The sequence below is a fragment of the Zosterops lateralis genome, assembly GCF_965231275.1.
Source record: "Zosterops lateralis genome assembly, chromosome: W".
NCBI classification, from domain to species: Eukaryota; Metazoa; Chordata; class Aves; order Passeriformes; family Zosteropidae; genus Zosterops; species Zosterops lateralis.
Genome location: NC_139801.1, coordinates 13,366,645 through 13,392,138, shown reverse-complemented (window position 1 = coordinate 13,392,138; position 25,494 = coordinate 13,366,645). Strand labels below are relative to the sequence as shown.

Sequence of the window (25,494 nt, the reverse complement as noted above, 5' to 3'; positions counted from 1 at the left end):
TTCTGGTGTTTTGATAATGGCTTGCATGCTGCTTTCTAGTTATCTGTTTGTCTGAGAAACAAAGTTTATAATTTTCTCTACTTGTGTTACTGTAGTGGTTGGTTTGATTCAAAATATCATGTGGGCTCTTTATCATATGCAAAATAGATTCCTGTCATATTCAAAAACCCACCAAATGAACCAACAAGAAACCACAATTATGGGTGCAACTACAGTTAATTTACTGACATTTGATAACTGTATCATTTCACACAGGATAAATATTCTTGTGTTGGTACAGGTGACGTATATAATGACTATGTCATGTATTTGAAATGAAGTAGCTTGAAGGTGATTCTGTACTTACCCTTGGTGTTTAAAAATAAGTTTTAATTACTTGGTTATTCTCTCTGTTAGCGGGGAAAAAATAATTCAGACATAATAGCTGGGGAAAAACAGATTTACCTCTTGACCGGTTTTCAAAAACATTTCATATTTTTAATTTGCAATTAATTCTTATTCTCTTCTCTTGCATGGTATAAGCAGCTGAGAGCAATGCCTCAAATAACCAGAAATGACCTTTTGTTTGTTGATACAAATTGTATCTCTTTTTCTTGATTGTATAAAAACTGTCTATAAAAAATAATCTCTAGATTAACTTCAGTATTACATTTTCACCACAATGTTTGTGACACCATGTGTCACAGGGAAGTAGCCCATGAGTAATTATGGATTTTTTTTATTTAAAATGGGCACTTGTAGTTTATAGACAAACAGGGACAACTTTTCAGAACCAGGTTATTATGTGCACAAATACTGTGTGTACACCTCAAAGCATTACATAGGTATCTTCAGTCTATTTATTAAGCAGATACATTCTTGCACTAAACTTTATGTAAAAATGTTGCTAACTCATCTGCATGTGTTTAAAATGTAACAGTAATTGCTATAGACCCTATTTTATTCTAACCAATCAATTTATAAATTATTTAGGTATGAGATGAAGTTTATTGTGCACTCATGTTTTCCATCTTGCATGGAATTAAATATTTGTATGCAGAAAAATGTTTGTTCCATTTTTCTCCATTTATACAAATAAGCTATTTTAAGAGAGGGTTAGTAGGTGTTTTTGATGTTTTCTAACATGGAAAAGTCAACAGAGATTTCTGTATGAAGTGCTGGGTGGCTTATGGAGATGTCCATTTTTGTTGGATTTTTCCAGTAATTTAAATTTTCACTAACCTTTATTTTACTGATGGAAGAATTCCTTTTTAAACAATGGGAATGCTGTGCGAATACGAACCAAGCATACTATTTCCCTAAGGCACTTCAAAGGCAATTTGTTTTATTCTGAGAAGCTAGTTGGCATCTCTCATGCATATTTACAGAATTGGCAGAGTAGCCTTGTGGAAATAACCTGCAAATTTTGTATTTGTTTAGTCCTCCTTAGAGATAATGAAACTTTTCTATGTGATGTAGTTTTTCCTGATCAACTACTTTAAGTGATAATTTGGTCACCCACACCTGTTTTCAGATATGTTTACAAGACAGTTCAAAACACTGACACATTCATTAATCTTCAGCGCATAAGATTTCTTCTTACATGGAAGAGTTGATCTTAACACCTGATCATAACTGTCTATATTGTAAATATAAGACTTTGTATAAATGCTCTTTTTTAGAGCATGGTATTTAAATGTTTTTAAAACTCTAAAAGAACAGTTCTAGAAACTATATTTTAATAAAATCCATGAATAAACAATTCTAGATGAGGAGGGGGAAAAGTGTGAAGGCAAAATCATGGACTACTGCAGTTGATAAGAACTGAGCAGTAGATTTTAGTGCTTTACTGGGGCCAGAGCATTCTCTGGGAGTTCTGATTTCCTTATCTTTCATCTTCAGCTATATTACTTTCACATAATTTGTCACTTAAAAGTGTGTAACTTTAAATTCATAAATCAAAAATCAAATGGCTTATGGGATGTCAGTCTAAATATTTTCATGTTTTTTGTAAGAATTACATGTCAGTAATATAGTAAATTGTACATGATTTCACTGCTGTTAGTTCTGTTGTTATCATATTGAGCTGCAATAGTTGGCTTTATTAATTTGTAGAATTAAACATTTCTGTTTAATTATTGTAAAATTTTATAAATCTCTTTGGGTTTTTTTGGTTGACCCAAATATAATGTAAGTCTTAATGACAAAATGAGTGAAAATGGACATTAAACCAGTATGTGGTATTCTTAAATATCTGTAGTGGTAAGTGGGCACTGCTCTAGTTGCTGCAGCATGTATTTTATTTACTAGCATGAGTCTATTTAGCTTCTGTAAAAATGCTTTAGCTGTAAAGTTAAAAATAGGTGTGGAGTATGGTTGCTTAGAACAAGTAGAAGGAGCTTTACTGAAAAAAACAAAACCAAAAACATCTAAGTAGGTGTTTCCCCCTATATACTTCTAATGCCAGTTTGTCTCAAATTATGCATTTTGGCATATTGTTCAAATAATAAAGTTAAAAATACTTGACAACATGCATGCATACCTGATCTATGTCAACCTGCAAACAGGAACATTTGATTATTGTAATTTTTAAAACTCCACACTAAGGGGAAGGAACATACATAATTTCTGTGAAACTTTGTTCCAAAGTTGAAATATTACTTTATCTTGACTTGCCAAAAGTTTACCTGAAGCATTAGTACTCCAGGACTCGTAACAGTCAGACCTTTAGATCTGTCAGTTACCTCTGTGGTAAGCATACAGCTTTCACAATCCTGTGATGTACCTATTGCTTGTTTGTGTGACAGAGCCCTCATTAAGTGTATTTCTTGCAATATTTCAACTAGAAAAATACAATTGCACCATCACATAAATTATTCTTATGTCAGTGTTTGGTTAGCCTTTGAAGAGTCATTATACAATATTGCTGATTTTGGTCTATATTTAAAGTTTGTAAATGTATTAAAAGAATTGCAAGAATCTAAAAGAAGTATAGGCTATCATCTGTTCCCCTCCTGCTCTATCTAAATGTTTTGCCCAATTATTTAATAATATGAAATATGTTATAGTTTATATATATATATAAATTTTGTTTATTTAATAAAATGGAGAGCCATTGGATTATTTGTTTCTAGCTTTTTATTTTTCAACCCTCTTTAGACAAGACCCCCAAAAAGCTTTTGTGCCCAAAACAACTGTTGCAGTCTGTCCAAGTGATTTCTTGGTGGTTTTTTTTTAGCTGATTGACTGAAAAAATTCCCAGATTCTCTAGGTGGGGTAACAGCAGGTACACAGGGCAGTAACTACAGCTGATCAAGGTATTGTAGTAGTAGTAGTAGCAGCACATGACTTTACCAAGTGCACTTCCTCCAAGGAGGAAAAAAGTTACAGATGGTACAGTATGTGCTAGCACCACACATCCTTATTTGAGTTGCTATGCTTGTTTGCAATACAAAATGCAGTAATTTAAGTAATTTCATACTCAGATAAACACAGTAATAAAAGAACAAATCCCTTTCACTCAGAATTTCCTAAATGTCCTGGTTTTGGGCAAATTTGGGAGGAAACCTCCGAATGGGGTTCCTCTGGAGAGCAAACCCAAACAGCCCCTACTCCCGGACGGTTCAGGAAAAGAACTTCCTCGGAGAAAAGTGGAAAAAACTATTTATTTAACAAACAAAATGCCCATAAGCATAAGGAATGAATAATATGAAACAACAAAACCTCTTGCCGCTCTGAAGAGAGATGGCAAAACTGAGGAAGTCCTTGCCATGGGTGTAGCTCAGCTCTACCAGTCTCCCACCAGTCTCAGTTCCTCCAGAAGTCCAGGCCCTGGTGGGCCGCAGGTGTGAGCCCTTGGTGCTCCTCTGGGTTTTTTTCAGTCCAGAGCAGATTTAAACAGTTCCAAAAAAAAGGAAAAAAAAAAAAAACCAGTCCAGGGAGCTTCTTTGCCTCAGCTAGCTAAACTAACTAAAAGCAAAAGTTCTCTGTCTGGCCACTGTCCGTGCCTCCGACGAACACACAGAGCCCGAAGAAAAAAATGTGTAGGAGTGAAGGCTGTTTTCTCAAAACAAACTGCGCACTTCTTCTTTCCCTGCTTCGCTCTCAGAACCAGTCTTAAAGGTACAGAAGTCAATATACAGCACAAACAGAACAGACCGTTGGGGATACAAGCATCATAACATCACCCTAGGACACTAAATAAACCTAATTAACTACTGTGTAAAAGAAGTATTTCTAAAAATACTTGAAAGTGGAAGAGCTTCCATGAAAAATCCCTCATAACAGAAAGAGAGTTTATTCCCTTTTGCATTGGCACTGCTTGCTTTTACAGAAGGAAATATGCAATGTATGTTCCATTTTTGGATGTGTGGTAGCAAGCAACTGCAGTAGAGCAGGATAACAAAAAACTAGAGAAGGAATAAAGAAATAATACTTCCATTCTGGACATCTAGCTAAGCCTTTACTTCAGAGCCAGTCCAAAGCATCTGTGAAGCTGCTGTTCTAAACATGCATTTCAACCCTATGCAATGTACTGCTAAAGTTGTATGTCCCTTTTTGTATCCCTTCCTACTGATGTGTTATTCCTTCTGTTTAGTTTGTAAAACCTGAAAATTACTAGATGGACTCAGAGAAAGCCTCTGTTTTACCCTCTAGCAGATGCACTTTAACAAATTCTTGCTGAGGAGTCCTGCAATAAATATACACTTAAACTCCTGGGGTTTTTGACAGGTAACTGCAGAAACTTCTTAAGTTCGAAGAACCTGAAAAACAAGTAAAGAAAACTGAATTTAAGAAAAACTATTTGGAAGCCATTTTTCTCAATAACTTTCCAGCAAGGTACTTGTTCAGTCCATTTCTGCAGTAATCATACCAGCTCTCAGCAAACACCACAGTATTGATCATAAATATCAACAAAATTATGAACAGACGTAACATGAAGCAAAACACTTCAATCATGAAGCAAAACACTTCAATCAAAAAGAGACAGTAGTGGCTTCAAGACTATCACTTGAAAAAACATTGTGACAAAAACATTTCAAAGGTATTTATGTATCAGTGTGTTATAAATGTATATTATAAAGTTGGCTTTTCGCAAGATATGTGCTATATGATTAATAACGTTGTGGTAAGGATATGAGTTTTTATTTCTGCTATTAGTAAAGAAAATTAGGCATAGTGGTAGTAATTGATATAAGTATGCTTAAACTGTCTGTTTGGTTGGGATAACATCCAGTGAACATGTAAAGAAGACTCTACTACTGATATACCAACTATCAGCATCTACCATCTGAAGAAAGTATGGACCAAGGTCCAAGCTGGAGGTGATAATGAAGACACAGCCACAAAACACGCATGCTTTAAAAAGGTGGACCCAAGGAGAGACCATGCAAAACAGTTCCTGGAATATGGAAACTAGTTTATGGAAGAATATGAATATGCAACAGATTGATACAATAGAAAGGGTATTTAAAGAATGTCTCTGATATGGCAGGGTGTGGACTTGGCTAAATGCCAAGTCATCCGGCCAGCCGTACTTTGCTTTTTTCTATCTCCTAATTGTCTTAATTTTTTTATTAAATATATTTCTTAAAATTTACATAGAAAGTGAACCTTGTTTTTCACAAGTGCATTCAGCCATGCTCTAGCTAGGATTGATCCCTGAAGCTTCATGTGAAATCATAGACAGGTGAAAACTGTAGCACAATCTTATCCTGGCACAATCACTCCTCCAGGACACTATCAGCATCACTGAAATAAGAAGGGCTCAATAGTCTCGCTAATGAGGGCCAGAGGACACTTTCTAGAGTGAAAACTGAGAAGCAGCATCCAGGAGCAAGGTTTGCCTTCAGTCAGTTGTATTTATTTATGAAAAAGTTAAGAAACATAGAGGGATTCCAAAGTACTCTTAACTGTATTTGGCAAACTTCAACTGGTTAAGCAAGTCCATGGTTACTGTACATGCAACTTAAAACACAACATCTTTATAAAACATTGATTTTACATGGTAAAAATCAATAAATCACAGCAACAACTTCTCCTGGAGTGACTATTTTTCCCACCACCATTACTAGATCTTCCATGCCACTTAACTTGTGCAATACTAAAAGTCACAGAGCACTCTGCTGCTGTCTCAGAAAAGTTGAAGGCCACTTTTTATTTTATGGAAGTCATTCTGGGTCCATAACAATCCTCCTGTCATGGGAATATTCAGTTCTGCAGAGCTGTGAGGAAGAGAATAAAGCACATTAGCAGTGGGCTGGTTTGGAAGCTCACATTACCAAAGTAATTTTGATAGCACTTTATTTCAAAAAAAATTCTCATTTTTAGCTTTGAAACATTTATCCACTGGTATGTCCTTAGTTTTTAATCAGTTTGTTCAAGAGTGGCAATAGTCCTGAAACATGAAAGGTACAAGGCACAAACCAAAAGAAGGATGACCAGGTACTAACAATTGTGAGGGAAAAATGACTGCAAAAATAACCAGAGAACAATTCTCATCTGAACCTTCATTTATACTTTGCAGCTAGGAATACAAGCTCAGGTGAAATGCCAGCACAGCAAGCAACTGACATGAGAACAGTCTCTCACAAGTTACAAATCTTACAATATTACCCATTTCTATGGCTTTAGAAAGAATCATGGGACTTACAGAGACATTAAAGGATGCAACCCCTAAAGCAACAGCATGTCAGCAACTCCACCCTCAGAAAACTCTCCAAATTGTCATTATTTGATGAATTTGCTCCTGCTGTCAGGTAAAAGTGACACTGGGAGCCAATAAAAAGCACGTATACTTATCACAAAACCCAAAACATCTGCCTGGGGATGACAACAGCTGTTCAAAGCTTCAGAGATTGCCTCAGCAACACTAAACATGAAGTCTGACAATACACATGCACAGCATACACCAGAAAATCCATTAAAAAATTAACACAGTCTTTTGGGAGGAAGGAATTGCAGAAAGACAAAGAAGAGCATTGCTTTTAGAAAGGGTGTTTCCCATCGCCTATGCTGCAGATGCTTTTTCCTATCACCTTATGGGTGTTTTCAAAGTAAAACATCAAGTTTTCACCATGTCTTGGTTTGAATAGACAGGTATCTGCCAAGGAAGATTGGAGTCTCCCTTGGAATGTAAGCCCCTCCCTGCCCCTTTTCAAATTATTATAAATTTGCAATTAAAAGGCTGTCAGGCAAAGATTTTGGGAATAGGTATAGCAGTTAGTCAGGGCGTTGGAAACAGTCCAAAGTCAGCCCTCCTGGAGTGGCAGATGTGGTCCTGTTGGAAGCAGAGATGGTCCTGTGGAGCCAGGGGTCCCAAAGTGGGTCCGGTCTTCCTTTGAGAGTCCCATGGGAACACCGGAGTGCCTGATGACATTTGTGGTTCCTTTTTATCTCGGTGGAAATGGTTTGCCTTCTGCTCTCTGGTAGAGCATCTCACAGCAGGATGATGAAATGTGTCATGCCATTGGTGAGTTTTAATGGTGTGTTAACAGAAGATATTCCCATGGGGGTAGTGAAAGACTGAGCAGAGATAAGAAACAATACCCCACCCGTTTTTTAACAGCTGGCTTGTTATCAGAGAAGGCAGTTACCTCCTCCCTTCTGGAGTTACAACAGATAAGAAAAAAAACTCCCCAAGCGAGCTTTTGGCCATCCTTTTGGTTTTGGTCAAGTACTCTTTAAGTATCCAACACTTAGTCTCCTTGGTAATTTATGGGGAAAAAATTCTTTAAAGTAAAAAAAAAAATGGAGCAAACCTAACCCCCAACACACCATCTCTCATACCATCCTTTACTACCTCCCTTCATGAGCTTGGTAGAACAGCTCTCTGCAGACAGAGAACTTAGAGGGCAATACCAAAAAGTAAATTGCAAATACCCCTTCTGGAACAGGCCATACAAACACCTTTGATGGAGGAAGCAAAAAACCCACGTAGCTACAAGACAAAGGACAATGTTTCTACACAGAAGAAAATATAAGCAGTCAAGAAAATCTCCTTCTGCCTTGGAGAAGTCAGACCACCTTTCTAATATCATATCCTTTGGCAAATGGAGAAGCTGCTATGCAAGGGAGATAAGAATAATGAACAAGCTGCCATTGTAGCACTCCTGATGAAACCTGGATTGTTTCCAGGCACAGCTACAGGAATAAATTAGGTTATGCTCCTTTCTATTTGTGGTAGCAACAGATTTTCCTCATGTTTCTTTCAAGACTTTTTTCCTTGGCATCCTACCAGGCTGTAATCTGAGTGGAATAAACCGTATGCACTTTTCCCCACACAAAGAGATGCAGAAACACATTACTTTTGGCTTGGTATGTGCTTTCTCATTTTCTATATGAATATTTTCTAGAAATATGAGTTGCACGACACATTACACTGTTCAAAAAACAGCCTGAAATTTACAAATCTGGCTTGTAGATTTTTAGACTGAAATTAACATACAGTCAGTCCTCACCATGACTAAATAATATTTCAAAATGCAGTCTAGGACATCTTCCTCCAAAGGAACAGAATGTTATTGATAAGGGCAGGTCAGTAATTTGATGCCAGAGAGGATGACCAAGAGGATGGAGAAAAATGGAAGTCCTTCTCAGATTTGAAACTGGAAGCTTGGAATCTGAACACAACTCTGAATATGTGAAAATATGAACATGTGCAAGATTTCTTCTCAATGAAATACCCCAGATAGCATTATTCTCAGTTCTTCACATAGCTACTAGATTGGGCCCACCAACCCCAGAAAAGAATCAGTGATTAGAAAATTGTTCAATCGAGTGTTAAGGAAAATAACTACAATTCATATATATTCTGTGAGGCATAGATTTGAGAAATCTCAACTGATCCTTTATAGTAGATTAAAGAGCATATACAATATATTAAAATATATTCCAAATAGTATTTTAGAATATATGAGATGTCATTTAGTAACACTGTGCCTATTACCCTTTCGCATATATTTAAACATTACAAGTATGAAACCTTCAGCATAATCAGAAAATGAACTAGAAAAATTAGCCTAAACAACAGAATAACAGGGTTAAGGGCACAGATAAAGAGAAGAACACGGACTCTAAGATATGTTCTCTTGAAATTGTGCCAAGAGGGCCAAAGCACACATGAAAGAAATAAAAGTGAAAAAGTAAATAAAAGAAGACCACCACCACGGCCTGGAGACCACCACCACTAAAGACTGAGCATGCCCAGAAGGGCGTGGAGTAATTACCATACCAAGCGAGGATGGGCGGGATCAAAACATGAATATGTATGAAAAGAGTCTATAGAATGTCATGCATATGTAAGACCTCAAAAAATTAAAAAATGAGGCAAATCCCCTAAGAAGTATGCGTGTCTTTGGTGAAATTATTCCCCATGCATCTCGACGTCAATAAATACATACCACTTGAAAGCGGTAAGGACTCTCACTTGAAGACTCCTTGCTTGGACCTGACTCGAACCGAGACTGGACAGACTGAGTGGAAGGAGGGAGAGGGTTGGCGCTACGCTGCTGGCCTTCTGACTGGAGAAAAGAGTCAGTGCCACCCTGTGGCAGGAGGTAAGCTGCAGTGGGGAGAGAAAGCTCAGAGAAAAATGGATTCCCATCTCAGTACAGCGGTGCGGCTTTTGTTCAATATTCTCTCTAGGAGAGGTGAAAAACTGAAGGAGAGTTAGTTAGAGCAGTTGGCCCTGTGGGCCAGGAAAAAAGGAAAGTTACACAAGCCATCCTTGATGTTCAGTACAACAGAATGGAGGGAGGTTGGAGAAATGCTTTGGGATTCGGCAATTTCCGAAGGGAAAGATGGCAAGGTCGCTCGCAACCTTGTTGTGTGGTGAAAAGTAAATCGTACCTTGTAAGTTGTCTTGGCTGAGAAAAAAGCGGCTGCAGCAGCGATCCAGGCTTTTGAAGGGGCAGAACAGGCAAAAACAGAAACCTCATCCCTTTCGTCCCAAAAACCTGACAAAGTTGCAAAACTCTTCGGCATTTACAACCGCCCGATTTGCGGTCTGATCACTCCCGTCAGCCCCACCCCGCAGGATGTTTTCGATCACGTGACTCAGGCGGAGGACTTGTCTCCTCAGCCGCTGAGACAGACTGAAAGCGAACCGGAAATAGCTCAGTTGCCCGACTCTTTGGGTGTGGAGACAGGCGGGGACTCAGGCGGGGCCGAGGGCGGAGATGGGCAGTCCCAAGTGATGCAGCACAGAGGTGGAACGCGAGGTGGAGACCAGAGGGACGTGGCAGCGCAGGCGGAGCAGACCCACCGTCAGTGGGCGTGGGCACAGAGCGACCCAGAACAACGCGAATACGTCACTCGCCGTGGTGCACAGCGATGCCTAACGCTTGCCCTCCCCCACGGGGAGAGAAGCAAGCTTCACAGCGCCTGGCAACCACGGCGCCCATGGCAACCACAGTGGCAGCGGCTGCAAGAACAGAGAGACTGACGTGGTCGCGCAACCCCGAACCAACGGGATGTCCCCTCCCTTCCGACTCTGACACTGACTCGGATGCTTCAGACAATCAAGTCACTGCCTTTGCAACTCGTGGCAGACAGCGATTGCAGAGACAATCGCAGCGTGTCACTGCCTCACAACACAAACAGCATTCATCTGAATTGCATCAAGTCATCTCCAAACTTGCTCAACTGTTGCACCATTGCGACAGACAAGAGCAACAGACAGCTGCAAGCCCTCAACTTAGAGCCCAGAGGGACCATAGCCCCTTTCCATCTTCACCAGCAATGCCACCTGTTTTTTCAGTGTCAATGCCAGCTTTTACAACAAATCCCATTGATGAACGCCGAGCTGCTGTTGCCAAGGCAGCAATCATGGATAGAGATTGGGATGACACAAATGCCCTCTCCTGTCCTGTTTTAATTGCTAACGGCCAAGCGAAATGGGAACCATACGATTGGAAAATATTACAGAAAGCCAAAGAGACTGTCACAACATATGGGCTCAGATCAGAGGCAGCGAGAAACATCATTCAGTACATCTACACCGCTGACCTCCTTTGCCCAGCTGACTGTACCAGCATTGCATTATTGTTTTTCACACCGTCACAGCTTCTCATTTTTGAGCGAGAATGGAAGCACCTGGCTGCAGAGGAAGCCGGCAGGCATCGACAAGTGGGTGATCCGTTTTATGCAATCCAGCCCGACATGCTGACTGGGCATGGAGCGTACACTTCATCTGCTGTGCAGCTCACCTATCCTGTCGAAATGCATCAATTGGCTCAATCGCTGGCTCTCAAAGCCCTGCTGCTGGTCCCAGACAAGAAAAAGTCATCACCTTACTCTACAATAAAACAAGGAGCCACTGAACCTTATGAACAATTTATAGACAGATTGGCAGCTGCTTTGAAAGATGCAACAGATTTGACATCAGATGTGCAAGAACATCTGTTTCGTTCTTTAGCTTTTGAAAATGCCAATTCATGCACCAGAACCATCCTAGCCACACTTCCTCAGGGAAGCCCCGTTGATGAAATGTTAGTGAGAGCAACTCGAGCAGAACAAAATAATCAGAATGCAGCATTCATGGCAACCCTGCACGATGCAATCAAACACCAAGGATACATCATTGCTGCTGCTTTGACAAATAGCAAACCCAAGAACAAGTCTTCACGTCGCAACCAGTCAACCAATGTAACTTGATATCGATGTGGAGACACAGGCCACATTAGACAGTTATGTCGAAAGCCTGTGTGGTGCCAAAAATGCAACCTTGACAATCATGCCACTGAGGTTTGCCGAAGATCGGGAAACTTCAAACGCAGCGCGTTGTGGCACCACACAAAGACACAAATCAATGCCCTGACCCAGAAGAATCCCAGCAATGGATTTTTAGTTAAAAACAAACCTGACACTTGGAGGAGTCTTGGTGTGGATGTGGAAACAACTGCAGAAGTCACTCTACAAGACAAAGAAGTTACAATGATTCCCACCAATGTCTGTGGCCCAATGTACAGTGTCAAGTCTCTCATTGAAGGTTTGCTCCTTGGCAGATCCTCCATGAGCAAACGAGGTGTAATTGTAATTCCAGGACTCATTGATGCAGATTTTACCAGACAAGTTCAAATTTTAGCTTATGCCCTGCAACCACCTGTGACAATTCCCAAGGGCAGCAGAATTGCTCAAATTGTAGCTCTTGAAAGTTTTATGCCACATTGCCAACGTCCAAGAGAGCCACGTGAAAAACAAAGAATGGATGAAGGCTTTGGCTCCACTGGCCATGATGTCTTCTTTACCTTGGACTTGAAAAATCGCCCAATCAGAACCATGCAATTGCAGCGTGGTTCTCATCAAATAAGGCTAAAACAACTTCTAGACACAGGATCAGATATTTCTATAATAAATCAATTGTATTGGCCTCCTGATTGGCCTTTGCAGGCTCCGAGCAACCACGTCATCAGAGTGGGTGGAATGACAGTTTCTGCAATCAGCGCAGATCCCATTCGCATCATTTTCAAGAATGGTCGAGTTGTAGCACGACTCCACATCATGCCTTTGCATGTCGAGCTTCCAGGACTGTTGGGCAGAGATGTGTTGTCCCAGCTTGGCTTGGTTTTAACCACGGATCAGCATTTTTCCTAATGGCCACTGCAGAGCAGCCACCCATTCTGAAGATCACCTGGTTGACTGACAATCCTGGATGGGTCGAGCAGTGGCCCATGACTGAAACAAGGCTGCAAATTGCAGAACAGCTGATTCAAGAGCAACTTGATGCTGGACACATTCGACCATCTGTCAGTCCGTGGAACACTCCAATTTTTGTCATTCTGAAAAAATCAGGTAAATGGAGACCGTTGCACGACCTGAGAAAGGTCAATGAACAGATGCAGGCCATGGGTGCCTTGCAACCTGGCCTGCCAGCACCCACCATGATACTGCAAGGGTGGAGCATCGTTGTCATTGATTTAAAAGACTGTTTCTTTACTATTCCGCTCCACTCACAAGACACTAAACGTTTTGCTCTTACAGTGCCATCAATTAATAGAGCTACTCCAACAAAAAGATATGAGTGGGTTGTTTTACCACAAAGCATGAGAAATTCCCCATGTATGTGTCAGTTGTTTGTCGACTGGGCCTTGCAACCAATTCGTCAACACTTCTCTGACACATTGATCTATCATTACATGGACGACATTCTCATTGCCAGAAAGAGGCCATTGCCTAAGACAAAAATAGACTGGCTGATTTCGCAATTAGAGCATCAGGGACTGACAGTTGCGCCAGAAAAAATACAGTGCTCAGCCCCTTGGAAATATTTAGGCTGGCTGATCACAGATGCGCAGATTCATCCCCAGAAAATTACCTTACATGACAACATCACCACTTTGCATGATGCTCAGAAACTTTTTGGAGACCTGCAATAGGTTCGAATCATTGTAGGCATTACCAATGATGACTTGGTACCATTCCTGCCATGGCTTTGTGGCAGTGATGCCAACAGTTCACGAGTTTGTACCCCCGAACAACAAAAAGCTTTAATGCAAGTGTCCGAAAAACTTCAACGTGGATGGAGTCCCCGTAGTGTGGAACTTCTTCCATTGTAACTTTTTCTTTCCAACGCTGAAGCTTGCCCACTTGCCATTGTCTTTCAATGGCAAAAGAAAAATGGGGAAAACTGATCTGACCAAAAATTCGATTCTGCAGCAATTGTAATTGAGTGGGTGTTTCTGCCTGTGCAGACAAAGTGTCGTGTCATGAGCAGAACGGACGCTTTTGCGACACTGATAAGAAAAGGCAGAGACAGAATTGTAGAAATAGATGGGAAAAAACCAGCAGACATCAGCATTCCCGCAAAAGATGAAGACTTGGAATGGCTGTTGAGGCACTCAGTTGCATTGCAAGAAGCATTGCTGGGTTTTGTAGGTGTGGTTCACAACAAGCAGCCAAAAGGTCCGATGTGGCATCTGATCATGCGTCACCGATGGTTGGAAAGGCCTTTGTGTTCGCTGAAACCAGTGGAAGGCAGGACAGTGTTTACAGATGCTGGTCAAAGAACAAAAAAGGCTGCATGTGTTTGGCAGCAACAAGGGGAATGGCTGCAACATGTAATTAAGGGTGAAGCAGGAGATACACTTCAGACCCTTGAGTTGAAAGCCATGTGTTGGGCTTTGCAGACTTGGAACAAGGAACCACTCAATGTCGTGTCAGATTCTTTGTACGTGGTTGGAGTTGTGCAGAGAATTGAAGATGCACTCCTCAGGCAAACCCAGAATCAACGTCTTGGAGAACTGTTTTTGCAACTGAGAAGTGTGCTGAAACAATGTCATCATGTCTTCTGTGTTATGCACATCCAAAGCCATCAATGCAACAGAGGTTTGGGAGAAGGCAATGCACGAGCTGATGCTGCAGTCAGCTGTGTTGTCCATGTTCCCCCTCAAAACAAGTTTGAAAAGGCTCGCAACAGCCATGAGACATTTCATCAAAATGCACGAGCCTTGCACAGGCAATTTCAGATTCCTTTGAGTGATGCACAAGGAATTGTGCGTGCCTGCCCTCAACGCAGTCATCACAGGCCCAGATTGGGGCTTGGCACAAACCCAAAGGGACTGAAAGCTTTAGAACTGTGGCAAATGGATGTAACTCATATTCCAGAGTTTGGAAATATGTCCATGTCACTGTTGATACCTATTCTAAGTTCATTTGGGCGACAGCACAGCCAGGGGAAAAAGCTTTGCATGTAGAGAGGCATCTGTCTGTTTGTTTTGCAGTCATGGGTGTGCCTGTGGAAATCAAGACCAACAACAGTCCAGTCTATGTTGGTCAGCGAGTTGCCAGATTTATGCAGAAAGGGGGGATGAAACATACTACAGGGACCCCTCATTCTCCCACAGGTCAAGCTATTGTAGAAAGAGCAAACCGCACCCTGAAAGAGTATCTTGCAAAACAAAAACAGACCGATGACATTGATGTAGTTAGTAGATTGTCAAAAGTATTATTTACCTTAAATTATTTACGTCTAGCAGAAGGTCAAGAAGAACCTGCAGTCATGATACATCAACAAGCAGTAAAAGAGGGAAGGCCGCAGGCAATTCCAGGACTTTATGTTTATTATAAAAACATGCGTACGGGTGAGTGGCAAGGACCGAGTCAAGTGTTGTTTAATGGTCGTGGATATATGTGTGTGTCTACAGAAGCTGGTCCTGTCTGGGTGCCGAGTCGATTTACCCGTGCGTGTCCTCCGGCAAGAATACCATCGGACAGTGAAAACAATCTGGACAACAACAACCTACCTGGAAGGCCTTCTGACGATCCTGAGCCTGATCAGAATTAATTTTATAGTGTGTGAAATAAGTAGTTTGTGTAGGTATATTAATAGAAGTTGTTATAATAAGTTATTATAAGTTATAAGTATTTTTAACAGAACACTGGAGAAAAAGACCAAAAGTACCAGCAAAATGCTGTGGATTGAACTACTTGTTCTCCACATTGTCCTGACAGGAAGTGTGTTTGGGGTGCTCAACACTGACAAAAGAGAAAACATGTGGGTCATATGGGCCAATTGAACTGGACAAGAGTCATTCTGTCTGTCTTTAGCGACACCATCCAGTCCTTTTCGAACCTGTTTAATTTGAGTTCCATTGCTTTTGATGACAGAGTTCAGAAACTGGACTCAGGCCAAAATATATTCTAATTTGACTGAAGCTTGGAACGCATGATGCCATCAGCCTGTTGGGTCCACTCGCACCCATTCTGAAACTTGATGTGAAATACATAAAATCCCAAGAAACTATTTAGGAGCACAAGCTGTTGCAATCATGCAAGATCTTAAAATAATAGGTACTGAGCCACAGCAATTTGATCTCCTTGGTTCTGTACCAAGTAATTATTGTTTGACATTTGGTCATCTACGACAATCCAAAGTTGGCAACACTTGGTTGTTTCCTAAATCCCTATTGTATTATAGCAATACAGAGTGCTGCAACAATTGGACACAGCTTGTAGCACCACCACGAGATGCTGCAAGAAAATTGCCACCTGGAGTTTTCCTCATCTGTGGAGATCGAACGTGGTCTGCAGTACCCCAGAGAGCTGCAGGGGGCTCATGTTACTTTAGGAGATTGATCCTGTTTGCTCCTTCCATTCATCAAATTACAAAATTTTCACAAACACCCCGATGATCTAAACGTAATGTTCTTGAGTTAGATTCCAACTGTAAGTCTTCAGTATCATTGTGGGGACCCCCAACTGTAATAGTAGCATCGATTTTTGCCCCAGGAGTTGCATCAGCACAAGCTCTCACCCAGTTATGAACCTTAGCTTGTTGGACATCAAAACAAATTAATATAACATCTAATATGTTGAATGAACTCGCTGCGGATGTTACAACCGTCCGCCATGCAGTGCTTCAGAACAGAGCTGCCAATGACTTCCTTCTCCTTGCTCAAGGGCATGGGTGTGAGGAATTTGAAGGCATGTGCTGCATGAATTTGTCAGATCACTCTCGTTCAATTTACAAACAGCTTAGACATCTAAGAAATAACATGGGGAAGATTGTAGTTGTTGATACTCCTTTTGATAAGTGGATCAATTAATTCGGTTTTGCTGATTGGACCAAAGATTTGATCCATTTTGGAATCTTCCTTTTTATTGTTATTATAGTTATATTAATGGTTGTGCCCTGTGTGTTAAAATGTATGCGAAATGCAATTAGTCACGCCTTTGACTCAATCTGGGTAGTTCAAAAAGTAAAAGGGGGATTTGTTACGGATTTCCTCAGGGAAGGAGGACATGATTTATATTTAGATCTTGAACTACCCTAACTGAGGCCTGACCTGAGGCCTTGTTGAGGCCTTGAAGCCTGTGACGCAGGAAAAATTACTTGGTAAATTGTGGCACAGTTAGAATTAGATGTTAAGGTGTTTGGGAAAAATAATGGAGTGTTGAAGGTCACTGAATAGAGTTGTTAATAGGCACGTGTTAGCCACCTTAAAAGTAAACCAAATATTGTGTGACTGCATTCTTTCCTCTGTTGTGTGCCAATGAAAAAGCTATTGAATCTGTAAACTATGTAGAAATGTATATAAGCCGCCATTCTGCACGAAATAAAGGAAGAATGTAGTGGTAACCACAGTGGTCGGACCTGCGTTGCTTTCATCCAACCCTCTATTATTATTAGTGGTATCCCTGGCTTCAATGAAACTGATTTGACAGCTTACAGCATTCAAGTTCTTGGGTTTTGGTTTCTCTCACCCGAGATTTCAAGGCTGGTCGTTTGAGTGGGTTCGAGGGAATGTTTTTCCCTCTCTAACCTCTGAAGGCTTTGAATCTGAGTCTGTGCTCGGTGCAAGAATGAAGGGAGTCTCAAGGCCTTGGTTTTCTTGGTTTCTCACGTTGTTTATTATTTCTTATCTTACAAGTTCCTTGTGTCCAGCCAAGGTGTTCACAGCAGCTCAGACATGATGTGATTCCCCCCATGATGGGAGGTCACTCTGCTTTTATACAGATAACTATGTGTCTCTTATTTACAATTCTGTGCCAATGCCTAACACCTATACAAGAAGGGTCATTTCCACTTTGACCCAATCTTGTCAAACTACCTTGTGCCCATGTCACTGCAGAAGATGGATGCCAAGGGAGAAGAAGAAGAACTCAGGGTTCCACCCTAATTCCACCATCTTGTCCCCTTGCACCTACATTCTAAAAACCCCAAAACTACAAAACTTTCTACACAGTGATAACTACACTACTATCTGTTACACATTTGTGACTTGCAATTCTTCTCTGCTTGGAAGTTTTTCACATGGACCAAAATCAAAGACTGTCTTCCTGGGCTCTGTGCCAGGCAAACTCCCCTGCACAGACCCCAGACCCTCTTCTTCAGGTCCCAGGCCTCTCTACACTTTCCAGGGTGCCCAGAGGGATGCCCTGGACTCCGACACAAGTTCCTATGACTTCAAAGTGTGAAATAATGACCCTATTAAAACATCTCCAATAGGATGCTTTAACTGGGTAAGCTTCATTTAGTGACAAAGGTGATCTGACTAAAGCTTTATAGAATATCCCCGTTATTTCCAGGACAATCCGTGTTTCTTTACTGAGGTCAGATCTGCAGCTCTAAATTACTAGCTACAGCTCTGAAAGGTCACTGGGCACTGCAAACATATTGAAGATCAACCAAAGCCCCAGCTAATAGAAACTTCAATTTTCAAGCCTGCTGGGAATGCTGCTAAACAGCAGTATTTCATAATCCTTGGAATTGTTTCTTTTTAAAAAGAGCAGGAGGGGTGAAGATAGCAATATTAGAAGATGGCATCCTCAAAGGATACCATTAGGGTTAGGTTTAGAGACACTAGTAGATATTTGGGTCAAACTACTTAAATAGAAGTAAAAAGGAAATTTCAGCCATAATTTTTCACATGGTATAGTAAAAGGCACAGAGAGAGAAATGCATTTCATGGTTCAGGGGCCAAGTCTCACCCACACCATTACTCACTTTGTATTGAGAGACTTCTACTCATCCCTCACTGGCTGATCAAGCAGGGTCATACTAGAATAATTATCCAACATGAAACCATCAGGGTCATCTGTCTGACCTGGGAGTTTCCCAAGAGGAAAGTCTTTCCATCATACTTCATCTAGATAAAAACAGTACAAAAACAAGAAGTCTGAGTTTCAGTAATTTGGCATTTAGATGACTTTGAAGCACAATTTAATTGTGGTCAGGCCCAAAGGGCTGAGATGTCTTTGCATTTCAATTAACATTTGTCAGTGATATAGACTGTCTAAATCTTAGAGTCTTAGTCTTAGAGTCACTTTTTACCTGCAGTGATCTGCCAGGCAGACCCTTGCAGTGCTGCCCTTTTCTCAGCAATAGCCACCATGGTACCAGAATGAGCAAGTCCTTCCAAAGGATTTGTTTCAGTCACCATCTCTTCTTCCTCCTCTTTCACTTCCTCTACACCATCGTCTCTCTCTGGGACATTTTGTTTCTTTACAGTCTGCCCTTGATTTTTAACCTGATTTTCTTGCCTGGCTCTCCACTGTAAGCTCTTTATAGTATAAATTGGCTGTTCACTGCCATCTGAAGAGAGGCCTGGACTGGATAAGGGGGCACCTCCTTCTGTGTAAATGGAAGCAAGATAGAGAAGGTTCTTCCAATAAGAACATGGCAAGCGAGGTCTCATGATTGTAAAGATCCTAGAAAGGAAAAAGGGCGATGGAAGTCTTAAAAAGGTTTCATAAATCATCTGGAGTCTTTTTTGCTTTTAAGTGTTTGTTTTCTCCAGGACAGCTGGCTCACACAGATAATCTAACAGTCAAAATCTGATTATCCCCTGGTCAGTGGATGCTGGAATACTCCATCTTTGTGATTAAAATTAAGGACTTGGGATACTTCTAACTGAATTACTGCTTTGCTGCTTTCATGTATAGAAGTTGGGAGCTGTGGTAAATTCCTATCACCTATCACATCTCTACCAAGACACTTTGCTTTTGAACAGGTTGCTTCTTTAAATACCCCCTCAGATAACCTCTGCTTCCATTTTGAAGGTGCAATCCTTTAAAATTCTTTTCCTTCTTCTCTTTGCGTGTAATCACAACACTGTTTGCCATTCCTTTCTAGGTCACAGCATCAAACTTACAGCTGAAGAAGATGTAGGGTTGCCCAGCAGGGAGCTTGCAAGCAACTATCAGTCAGTCAGTCTTATCCACTGCAAAGGAACTTTATGGAGGAACAGCACCTTCACAGACACCTGCTTGTTGCACTGTTGTCTTTTCTTCCCTTCAAAGAAGATAATGAAAACAACAGGGTGCTCAAAATTCATCAAAAATATGCCCTTCATCCCTCTTGTAGTGGTTTGAAAGCAAAACCAGTGAGACACTCCAAGTCAGAAATACAATTTAATAGGAAGAGAAAAAAAAGTAAAATAAAATAAATGCAATAATACAAAAGACCACTGACAGAGTCAGAATACAACCTGACACCTTGTTGGTCAGGGTGTTGGAAGTAGTCCAAAAGTAAGCTCTCTTGGAGAGACAGATGTGGTCCTGTTGGAAGTAGAGATGTGGTCCTGTAGAGAAAAGGGTCCAGAGATGGGTCCGGTCTTCCTTCAGGAGTCCCGTGGGAACACTGGATGTCTGGTGACACTTGTGGCTCCTTTTTATCTAGGTGGAAATGGTTTGGCTCCTTCTCCCTGGGTAGAACATCTCACAATGGGATGATGTAATGTGTCATGTCATTGGTGAGCTTTAATGGCTCATTAACAGAAGATATCCCCATGGAAGTAATGGGAGGGTGAGCAGAGATAAGAAACAATCTCCCACCCGGTTTTAACAGCTGGCTTTTTATCAGAAAGGCAGTCATCCCCTCCCTCCTGGAGTTACAACAGATAAAGAAAAAAAACTTTCCCAACCGGGTTTCAACAGATGGAATAGAATAAACTATTTTTTTTGTTGTTGTTACAAAACCCGAGACACCTCTGCATTTTTACTGGAACACATCCTCAAATAAGCTGTCATTTTAGCCCAAGTGCATGACCAGATGTACTGACCAAATATATCAAGGTTGTTATAAAGGACTTGACGATGCATGGACAGTTCCACCAGACCTGACCACAAAGCAGTGCAGACATTCCCAAGCTGGCCCTGTGCACGTCACCCCAGACAGGAAAGCCATAAGATGTGTTTGAACAGTATTATCCCAAATAAATGCAGCATACTGTATCTGGGACCCAGTATCATTCCAGATAGCTCTGCAAACAGTAGATTTAACAGCTGGGAACTAGCAGCATTCAGGGATCTTGGTACATCATATATATGCTCAGCACTGACTGAAAGCACCAAATCCTAACCTATGATTGCCTGAGAGACTGCCAAAATCTTTGTGCAGTCTGAGCCAGACCAGGAGAGGACAGAAGAGGCACCAAAATTAAGGGGTGCAAACCTCTGCAAGGATGCACTAAGTCACAGTATAAAAATCCAGTTAGCAGAAACCTGTGACACTGAATAATTAAGGCCCTTCGGTGCCCATCTCTGGAATGAAACATACAGTCTGCCAATTTTAAGAGTTCTAGAGTCAGGAACTGAAAACAAAATATTACTTATTACTTGTGTGTAAGTTTAGAAGACAAAAATCCTGTGATAGGATCAATTAAGGACAGCAACACTATTTAGTATCTCATAAAGGCAGGCTTCTGTTAAGGGAGAAAAGAACTGGGAACAGGAATCTCATAACACACCACATATAACGGTAGCAGATAGCATGTAAGGATCTTATTTCTTATAAGTATTGATATCTGGAGAAATTAGCACTTAATGGCCTGATCTTTCCTGTGAAAGATTTGCTTTTCCTATCTCAAGGAGGCTGCAGCAAACTTATCAATAACAATTTCAATTTTTTGCTAAGAAATACATGACATGCACAATCTGTAGGTTGAAAAGTCTAAGAAAGGCAACAATAAAATCTTTATGTTCACATGACAAAATGTACTAATTAGGCTACTGCACTTTATGTATATAGGTCCCACCACTTTACTAGTATAGTTTTACACTAGTACAGAACAAACTCTTATGCTTTTTTAAACACTGAAATTCCAGACACACTCACAAGCATTTACTTTGGCAATGCCAGTCAGCAACTCAGAAATCCAGTTGATCAAGAACTGAGGCCAGAGTTCTGAAGAGTCAGAACATTCCTTCAACTCTATAAACATTTTCTCTATTAGGATCTGTGTAAAACTTCGTGAAAGGAGGCCTGACAACAAAGGCTGCCAAAAGCAGTAAAATGTCAGGGGAATTTTGAGTTGCCATACATCTTTATTTGCTGCGATAAGAAGAAAAAAACAAAACAAAGAAGCCAGAAATTGGTGCTTTGTAATCTTTTTATGAAATACAGGTGTGATACTTGCTCCAAACTAAAGAGGTTTGTTCTCAGATCACTGATTCCAGGATATTTCCAGAGGTCCTCACTGAACCTGAAATGTGATAAATTTTGGGTAAAAATTCGGGTATAAAATAATAACCTGATGTGTAATAGGGAATAAGGTTAATAAAATTGTGAAATCCAGTATAGGGCTAATCGTTTCCCCCCAGCCTGCCAGTCTCAGTTGCAAAGACAGGATGAACATCATCAAGCTAGACAAAGACACTGGCCAACCTCGATAAGAATCACTTCCTTGCCAATGCAAGGAAGAAATTCCTTCGTGACAACGATGCCAATCTCATCAACCCGCTGGCGATCTCATCAGCTCTCCGGCGCAACAAGCAAAATGAAATCAGCATAAGACTAACACATGAAATTGACATAAGAAAGAGTTTTTCCCGGAATGAGACAGTGAGACCTGACGAGATCCGGGAAGGCCATCGAAAAGAAATTCGGACTATTCAGCCCATCCTGGACACCTGGACTGCCTAAGGGCAGAAAAACCCTATAAAATGCTGGACTGAAAGCTGCATCGGCGTGGATTTGGGAGTCTTGTACCGCGGTGCGGACCCCTATCCACCCAGCGCGGCGCTGATATTCTCCTAATTTGTGGTTTTCTCATTTTTCTTGTGCTCGATATTTTGTTATTAATAAATTGTCTTTTATTTATCCGATATTTGCCATTGCATTTATAACAGATTTGGTGCCGTGACTAGGATTCAGAGGAAGCTGCGGGGACCTGCGACCCAGGAGGGTACCCCTGCCGAGTTCGGCAGCCTGGTGAGTGAGGAAAGGCCGCGGCTCCACCCGAACCTCCGAACCAAATTTAGGAACGAGAAAGCCACAAATTAGGACAGGGGAGAGAATGGATCCGGGGGCAAAAGAGAGCTCGGGAAGGCAAAGGGCCTTCGGAAAAGCCGCGGCTTGCAAATTGCTCGTAAAACGTCTACGTGCACGAAGACATCCACGCAGAAAAAGGAGCTGTAAGTACTGCTGGTTGAGCGGGTGATCGGGCGAGTGTGTGAGACGTGATCTGATCACGAAGCGAGTGTGGACTTCAAGGTCGCATTTCCGTATTCCCGCGAGAGGAACGGTCGGCCGCGAAGGAAGCGATTTCGTGTGAAACTCTCTCACATCGCTCGTCAAAACTGGGACGAGGGAAGTCTCGGGGACCGATCACAGAGTGGGCAAAAAGGGGAAGGGTACGTCCTGTTGAGCTCGGGAATTGGTAAACCCTTTTTGCCAGCGGACCAAGGTAAGGGTACAAAAGGAATCCGAAAGTATTGAGAACCGATCAGGAACCTCCGGCACAGCTCGCTGGAGGGGTGAGTGATCGAAAAAGCCCCATCCCCTGAAAAAGAAAAAAAAACACAACGCACAGGCAGAAAAAGTCGACTCGCAGAGAAATTTAAAGATTTGGTAAGGAGAACTTGCAAAAACATGGGACAGAGAAAGAGTAAGCCCCAGAAAAAGACCTCAGAAAAGTGCCCCTCTGGTAAGGGAAAGGGAACCATGAAAATCCCTCGAAATAGTCCCTTGGGGTGGATGTTGGAACACTGGGGAGACTGTCCACAAAGAAAAGGGAAATCCAAGGAAAAAATGATTTATTATTGCATGGATGTGTGGGGTGGTGAAGAATTGAGGAACCACCTTACGTGGCCAGTAATGGGAATATTTGAAAGTTGGGTATGTAGTGAGTTAAATCGCTATGTGAAAAATAAGAGCCCCTCGGACCCCGAGGAGAGGGAATACGCCCGGCTCTGGTTAAACACCCGAGCGGGCCTGTTTCCGATGAAACAGAAAGGGCGGCCCGGAACTGGGACCGAGCCCTGGGAACCCCTGGACCACCTACCACCTCCCTACAATGGGTTAAATTCCCCACCCTCTCCGGAGCAAGTGGTGCCCATGGCTCCTTTGGATCCTCCAAGCCAACTCTTGGGGGCACCGGCATCCCAGGTGGGGAGCCAGGTCTCTCCTCCATTGTCCCCTCTGGCAGCTTCTTTGCTGCCCTCCCCACTCTTGCCTCTTCCGTCCGGTTTGGGTCCGTCGGCGGTGCCCCCGCCAATAGACGCTATAGCCGCGAGAGCCCCTTCTGAGGTCCTTCCTGCACAAGCTTGGGAGCACTCTCATTCACTTTTGCCGCCGCCACCAGGGTTGGTCCTGAGCAGAGGAGAGACTCCCTTTTGCCGCACAGGCGGCAATCCCGCCCCCGCAATCTGGGAGGGGGAGACAACCCACTGCAACCAGTTCTCCCCCTTCTAGCAGAACCCGACTGAAAGCAAGGATGGTGGGTGATGAATGAGGAGAGAGTGAGAATGAGGGACACAACCTACTTCCACTGAGGGAGGTACCCACGGCCCCTGGAGTAATTGGGTTTGTCAACGTACCCCTCAACACGGGAGATGTAAGGGCGTTTAAGAAAGAAATGGGACGATTGTTAGACGATCCTTTTGGGGTGGCAGATAGGTTGGATGAGTTCCTGGGAAGCAGTATTTATACCTATGAAGACCTGATGGCAATCCTAAAGTCTTTATTCAACAACGAGGAAAGGGAAATGATAAAACAAGCGGGTATCAGAGATTGGGACAGAAGAAACCCACAAGGGACACCAGGGGACCAAAAGTGGCCCAGCTCTAGCCCGAGCTGGAATGCACAAACAGAGAACAGGAGGAGGAGCATGGTAGACCTAAGAAATATCATAATCCAGGGCATTCAGGAAGCCATCCCAAAGGGTCAGAACATTAGCAAAGCTTTCAATGAATGTCAGGGGAAAGATGAGTCCCCCACTGAATGGATTGAGCGACTAAGGTGAAGTCTACAAATATATTCTGGGACGGACCCCAATTCCCCCGTAGGGGAGGTGTTGCTCAAAACACAGTTTGTAGCGAAATCCTGGGAGGACATTCGAAGAAAGCTTGAGAAGATAGATGGCTGGCAAGACAAAAGCTTGCAAGAGTTGCTGAGGGAAGCGCAGAAAGTTTACATGAGGAGGGAGGATGAGAAGCAGAAGGTGCAAGCCAAGGTTTTGGTAGCGGCAGTGAAGGAGGTTCAGAGACAGGAACAGGCTTCGAGTAAGTATAAGACCTTACCCCGAAAGCCTTCAGGCCCCCGCAAGGCAACCCCAGACACCAGAAGGGAATTGCCTGAGTGTTACTATTGTAAAAAGGCAGGACACCTACGGAGAGATTGCAAGAAAAAGATAAGAGATGAAAAGCTGTTCCAGGAGGATTAGGGGTCTCAGGGGCTCTTCACTTTGGGGACCAGGACATCTAATGAGCCCCTGGTAAAATTGAAAGTAGGTCCCCAGCGTCAAGAGATCGTTTTTCTGGTGGATACCGGGGCAGAAAGGAGCACCTTGCAGCATTTACCAGAGGGATGCACGGTCAGTGAAGAGAAAGTTGTGGTAGTGGGGGCAAAAGAAGATCCTTTTAAAGTACCAGTGATAAAAAGCGTAGAAATTGAATCAGAGAATAAAGTTTGCTTGGGAAATTTGTTGTTGGTAGAGGAAGCTGATTACAACTTGCTAGGGAGAGATATGATTATCGCTCTTGAAATTAGCATAGTTGTAAGAAGCTCCGATCTCGTGGTAAGAATGTTTAAGCTCACCGAGAAGGATGAGGCAGACATCAATCCAGAGGTATGGC

The 25,494-nt window shown here is 42.1% G+C and overlaps 1 pseudogene across 1 annotated transcript in view; it reads right to left on the bottom strand.

The window, feature by feature from the left end:
* Positions 1–3,637: 3,637 nt before the first annotated feature.
* Positions 3,638–25,494, bottom strand: part of LOC310922084 (ribosomal biogenesis protein LAS1L-like) — a 40,129-nt pseudogene continuing 18,272 nt past the window's right edge. The window contains exons 8-12 of the transcript XR_014592774.1: positions 21,536–21,751; positions 19,572–19,711; positions 18,752–19,128; positions 18,425–18,566; positions 3,638–6,203 (exon numbers count right to left, since the gene is read on the bottom strand). The product of XR_014592774.1 is annotated as a ribosomal biogenesis protein LAS1L-like (transcript). The remainder of the gene's footprint in view (positions 6,204–18,424; positions 18,567–18,751; positions 19,129–19,571; positions 19,712–21,535; positions 21,752–25,494) is intronic.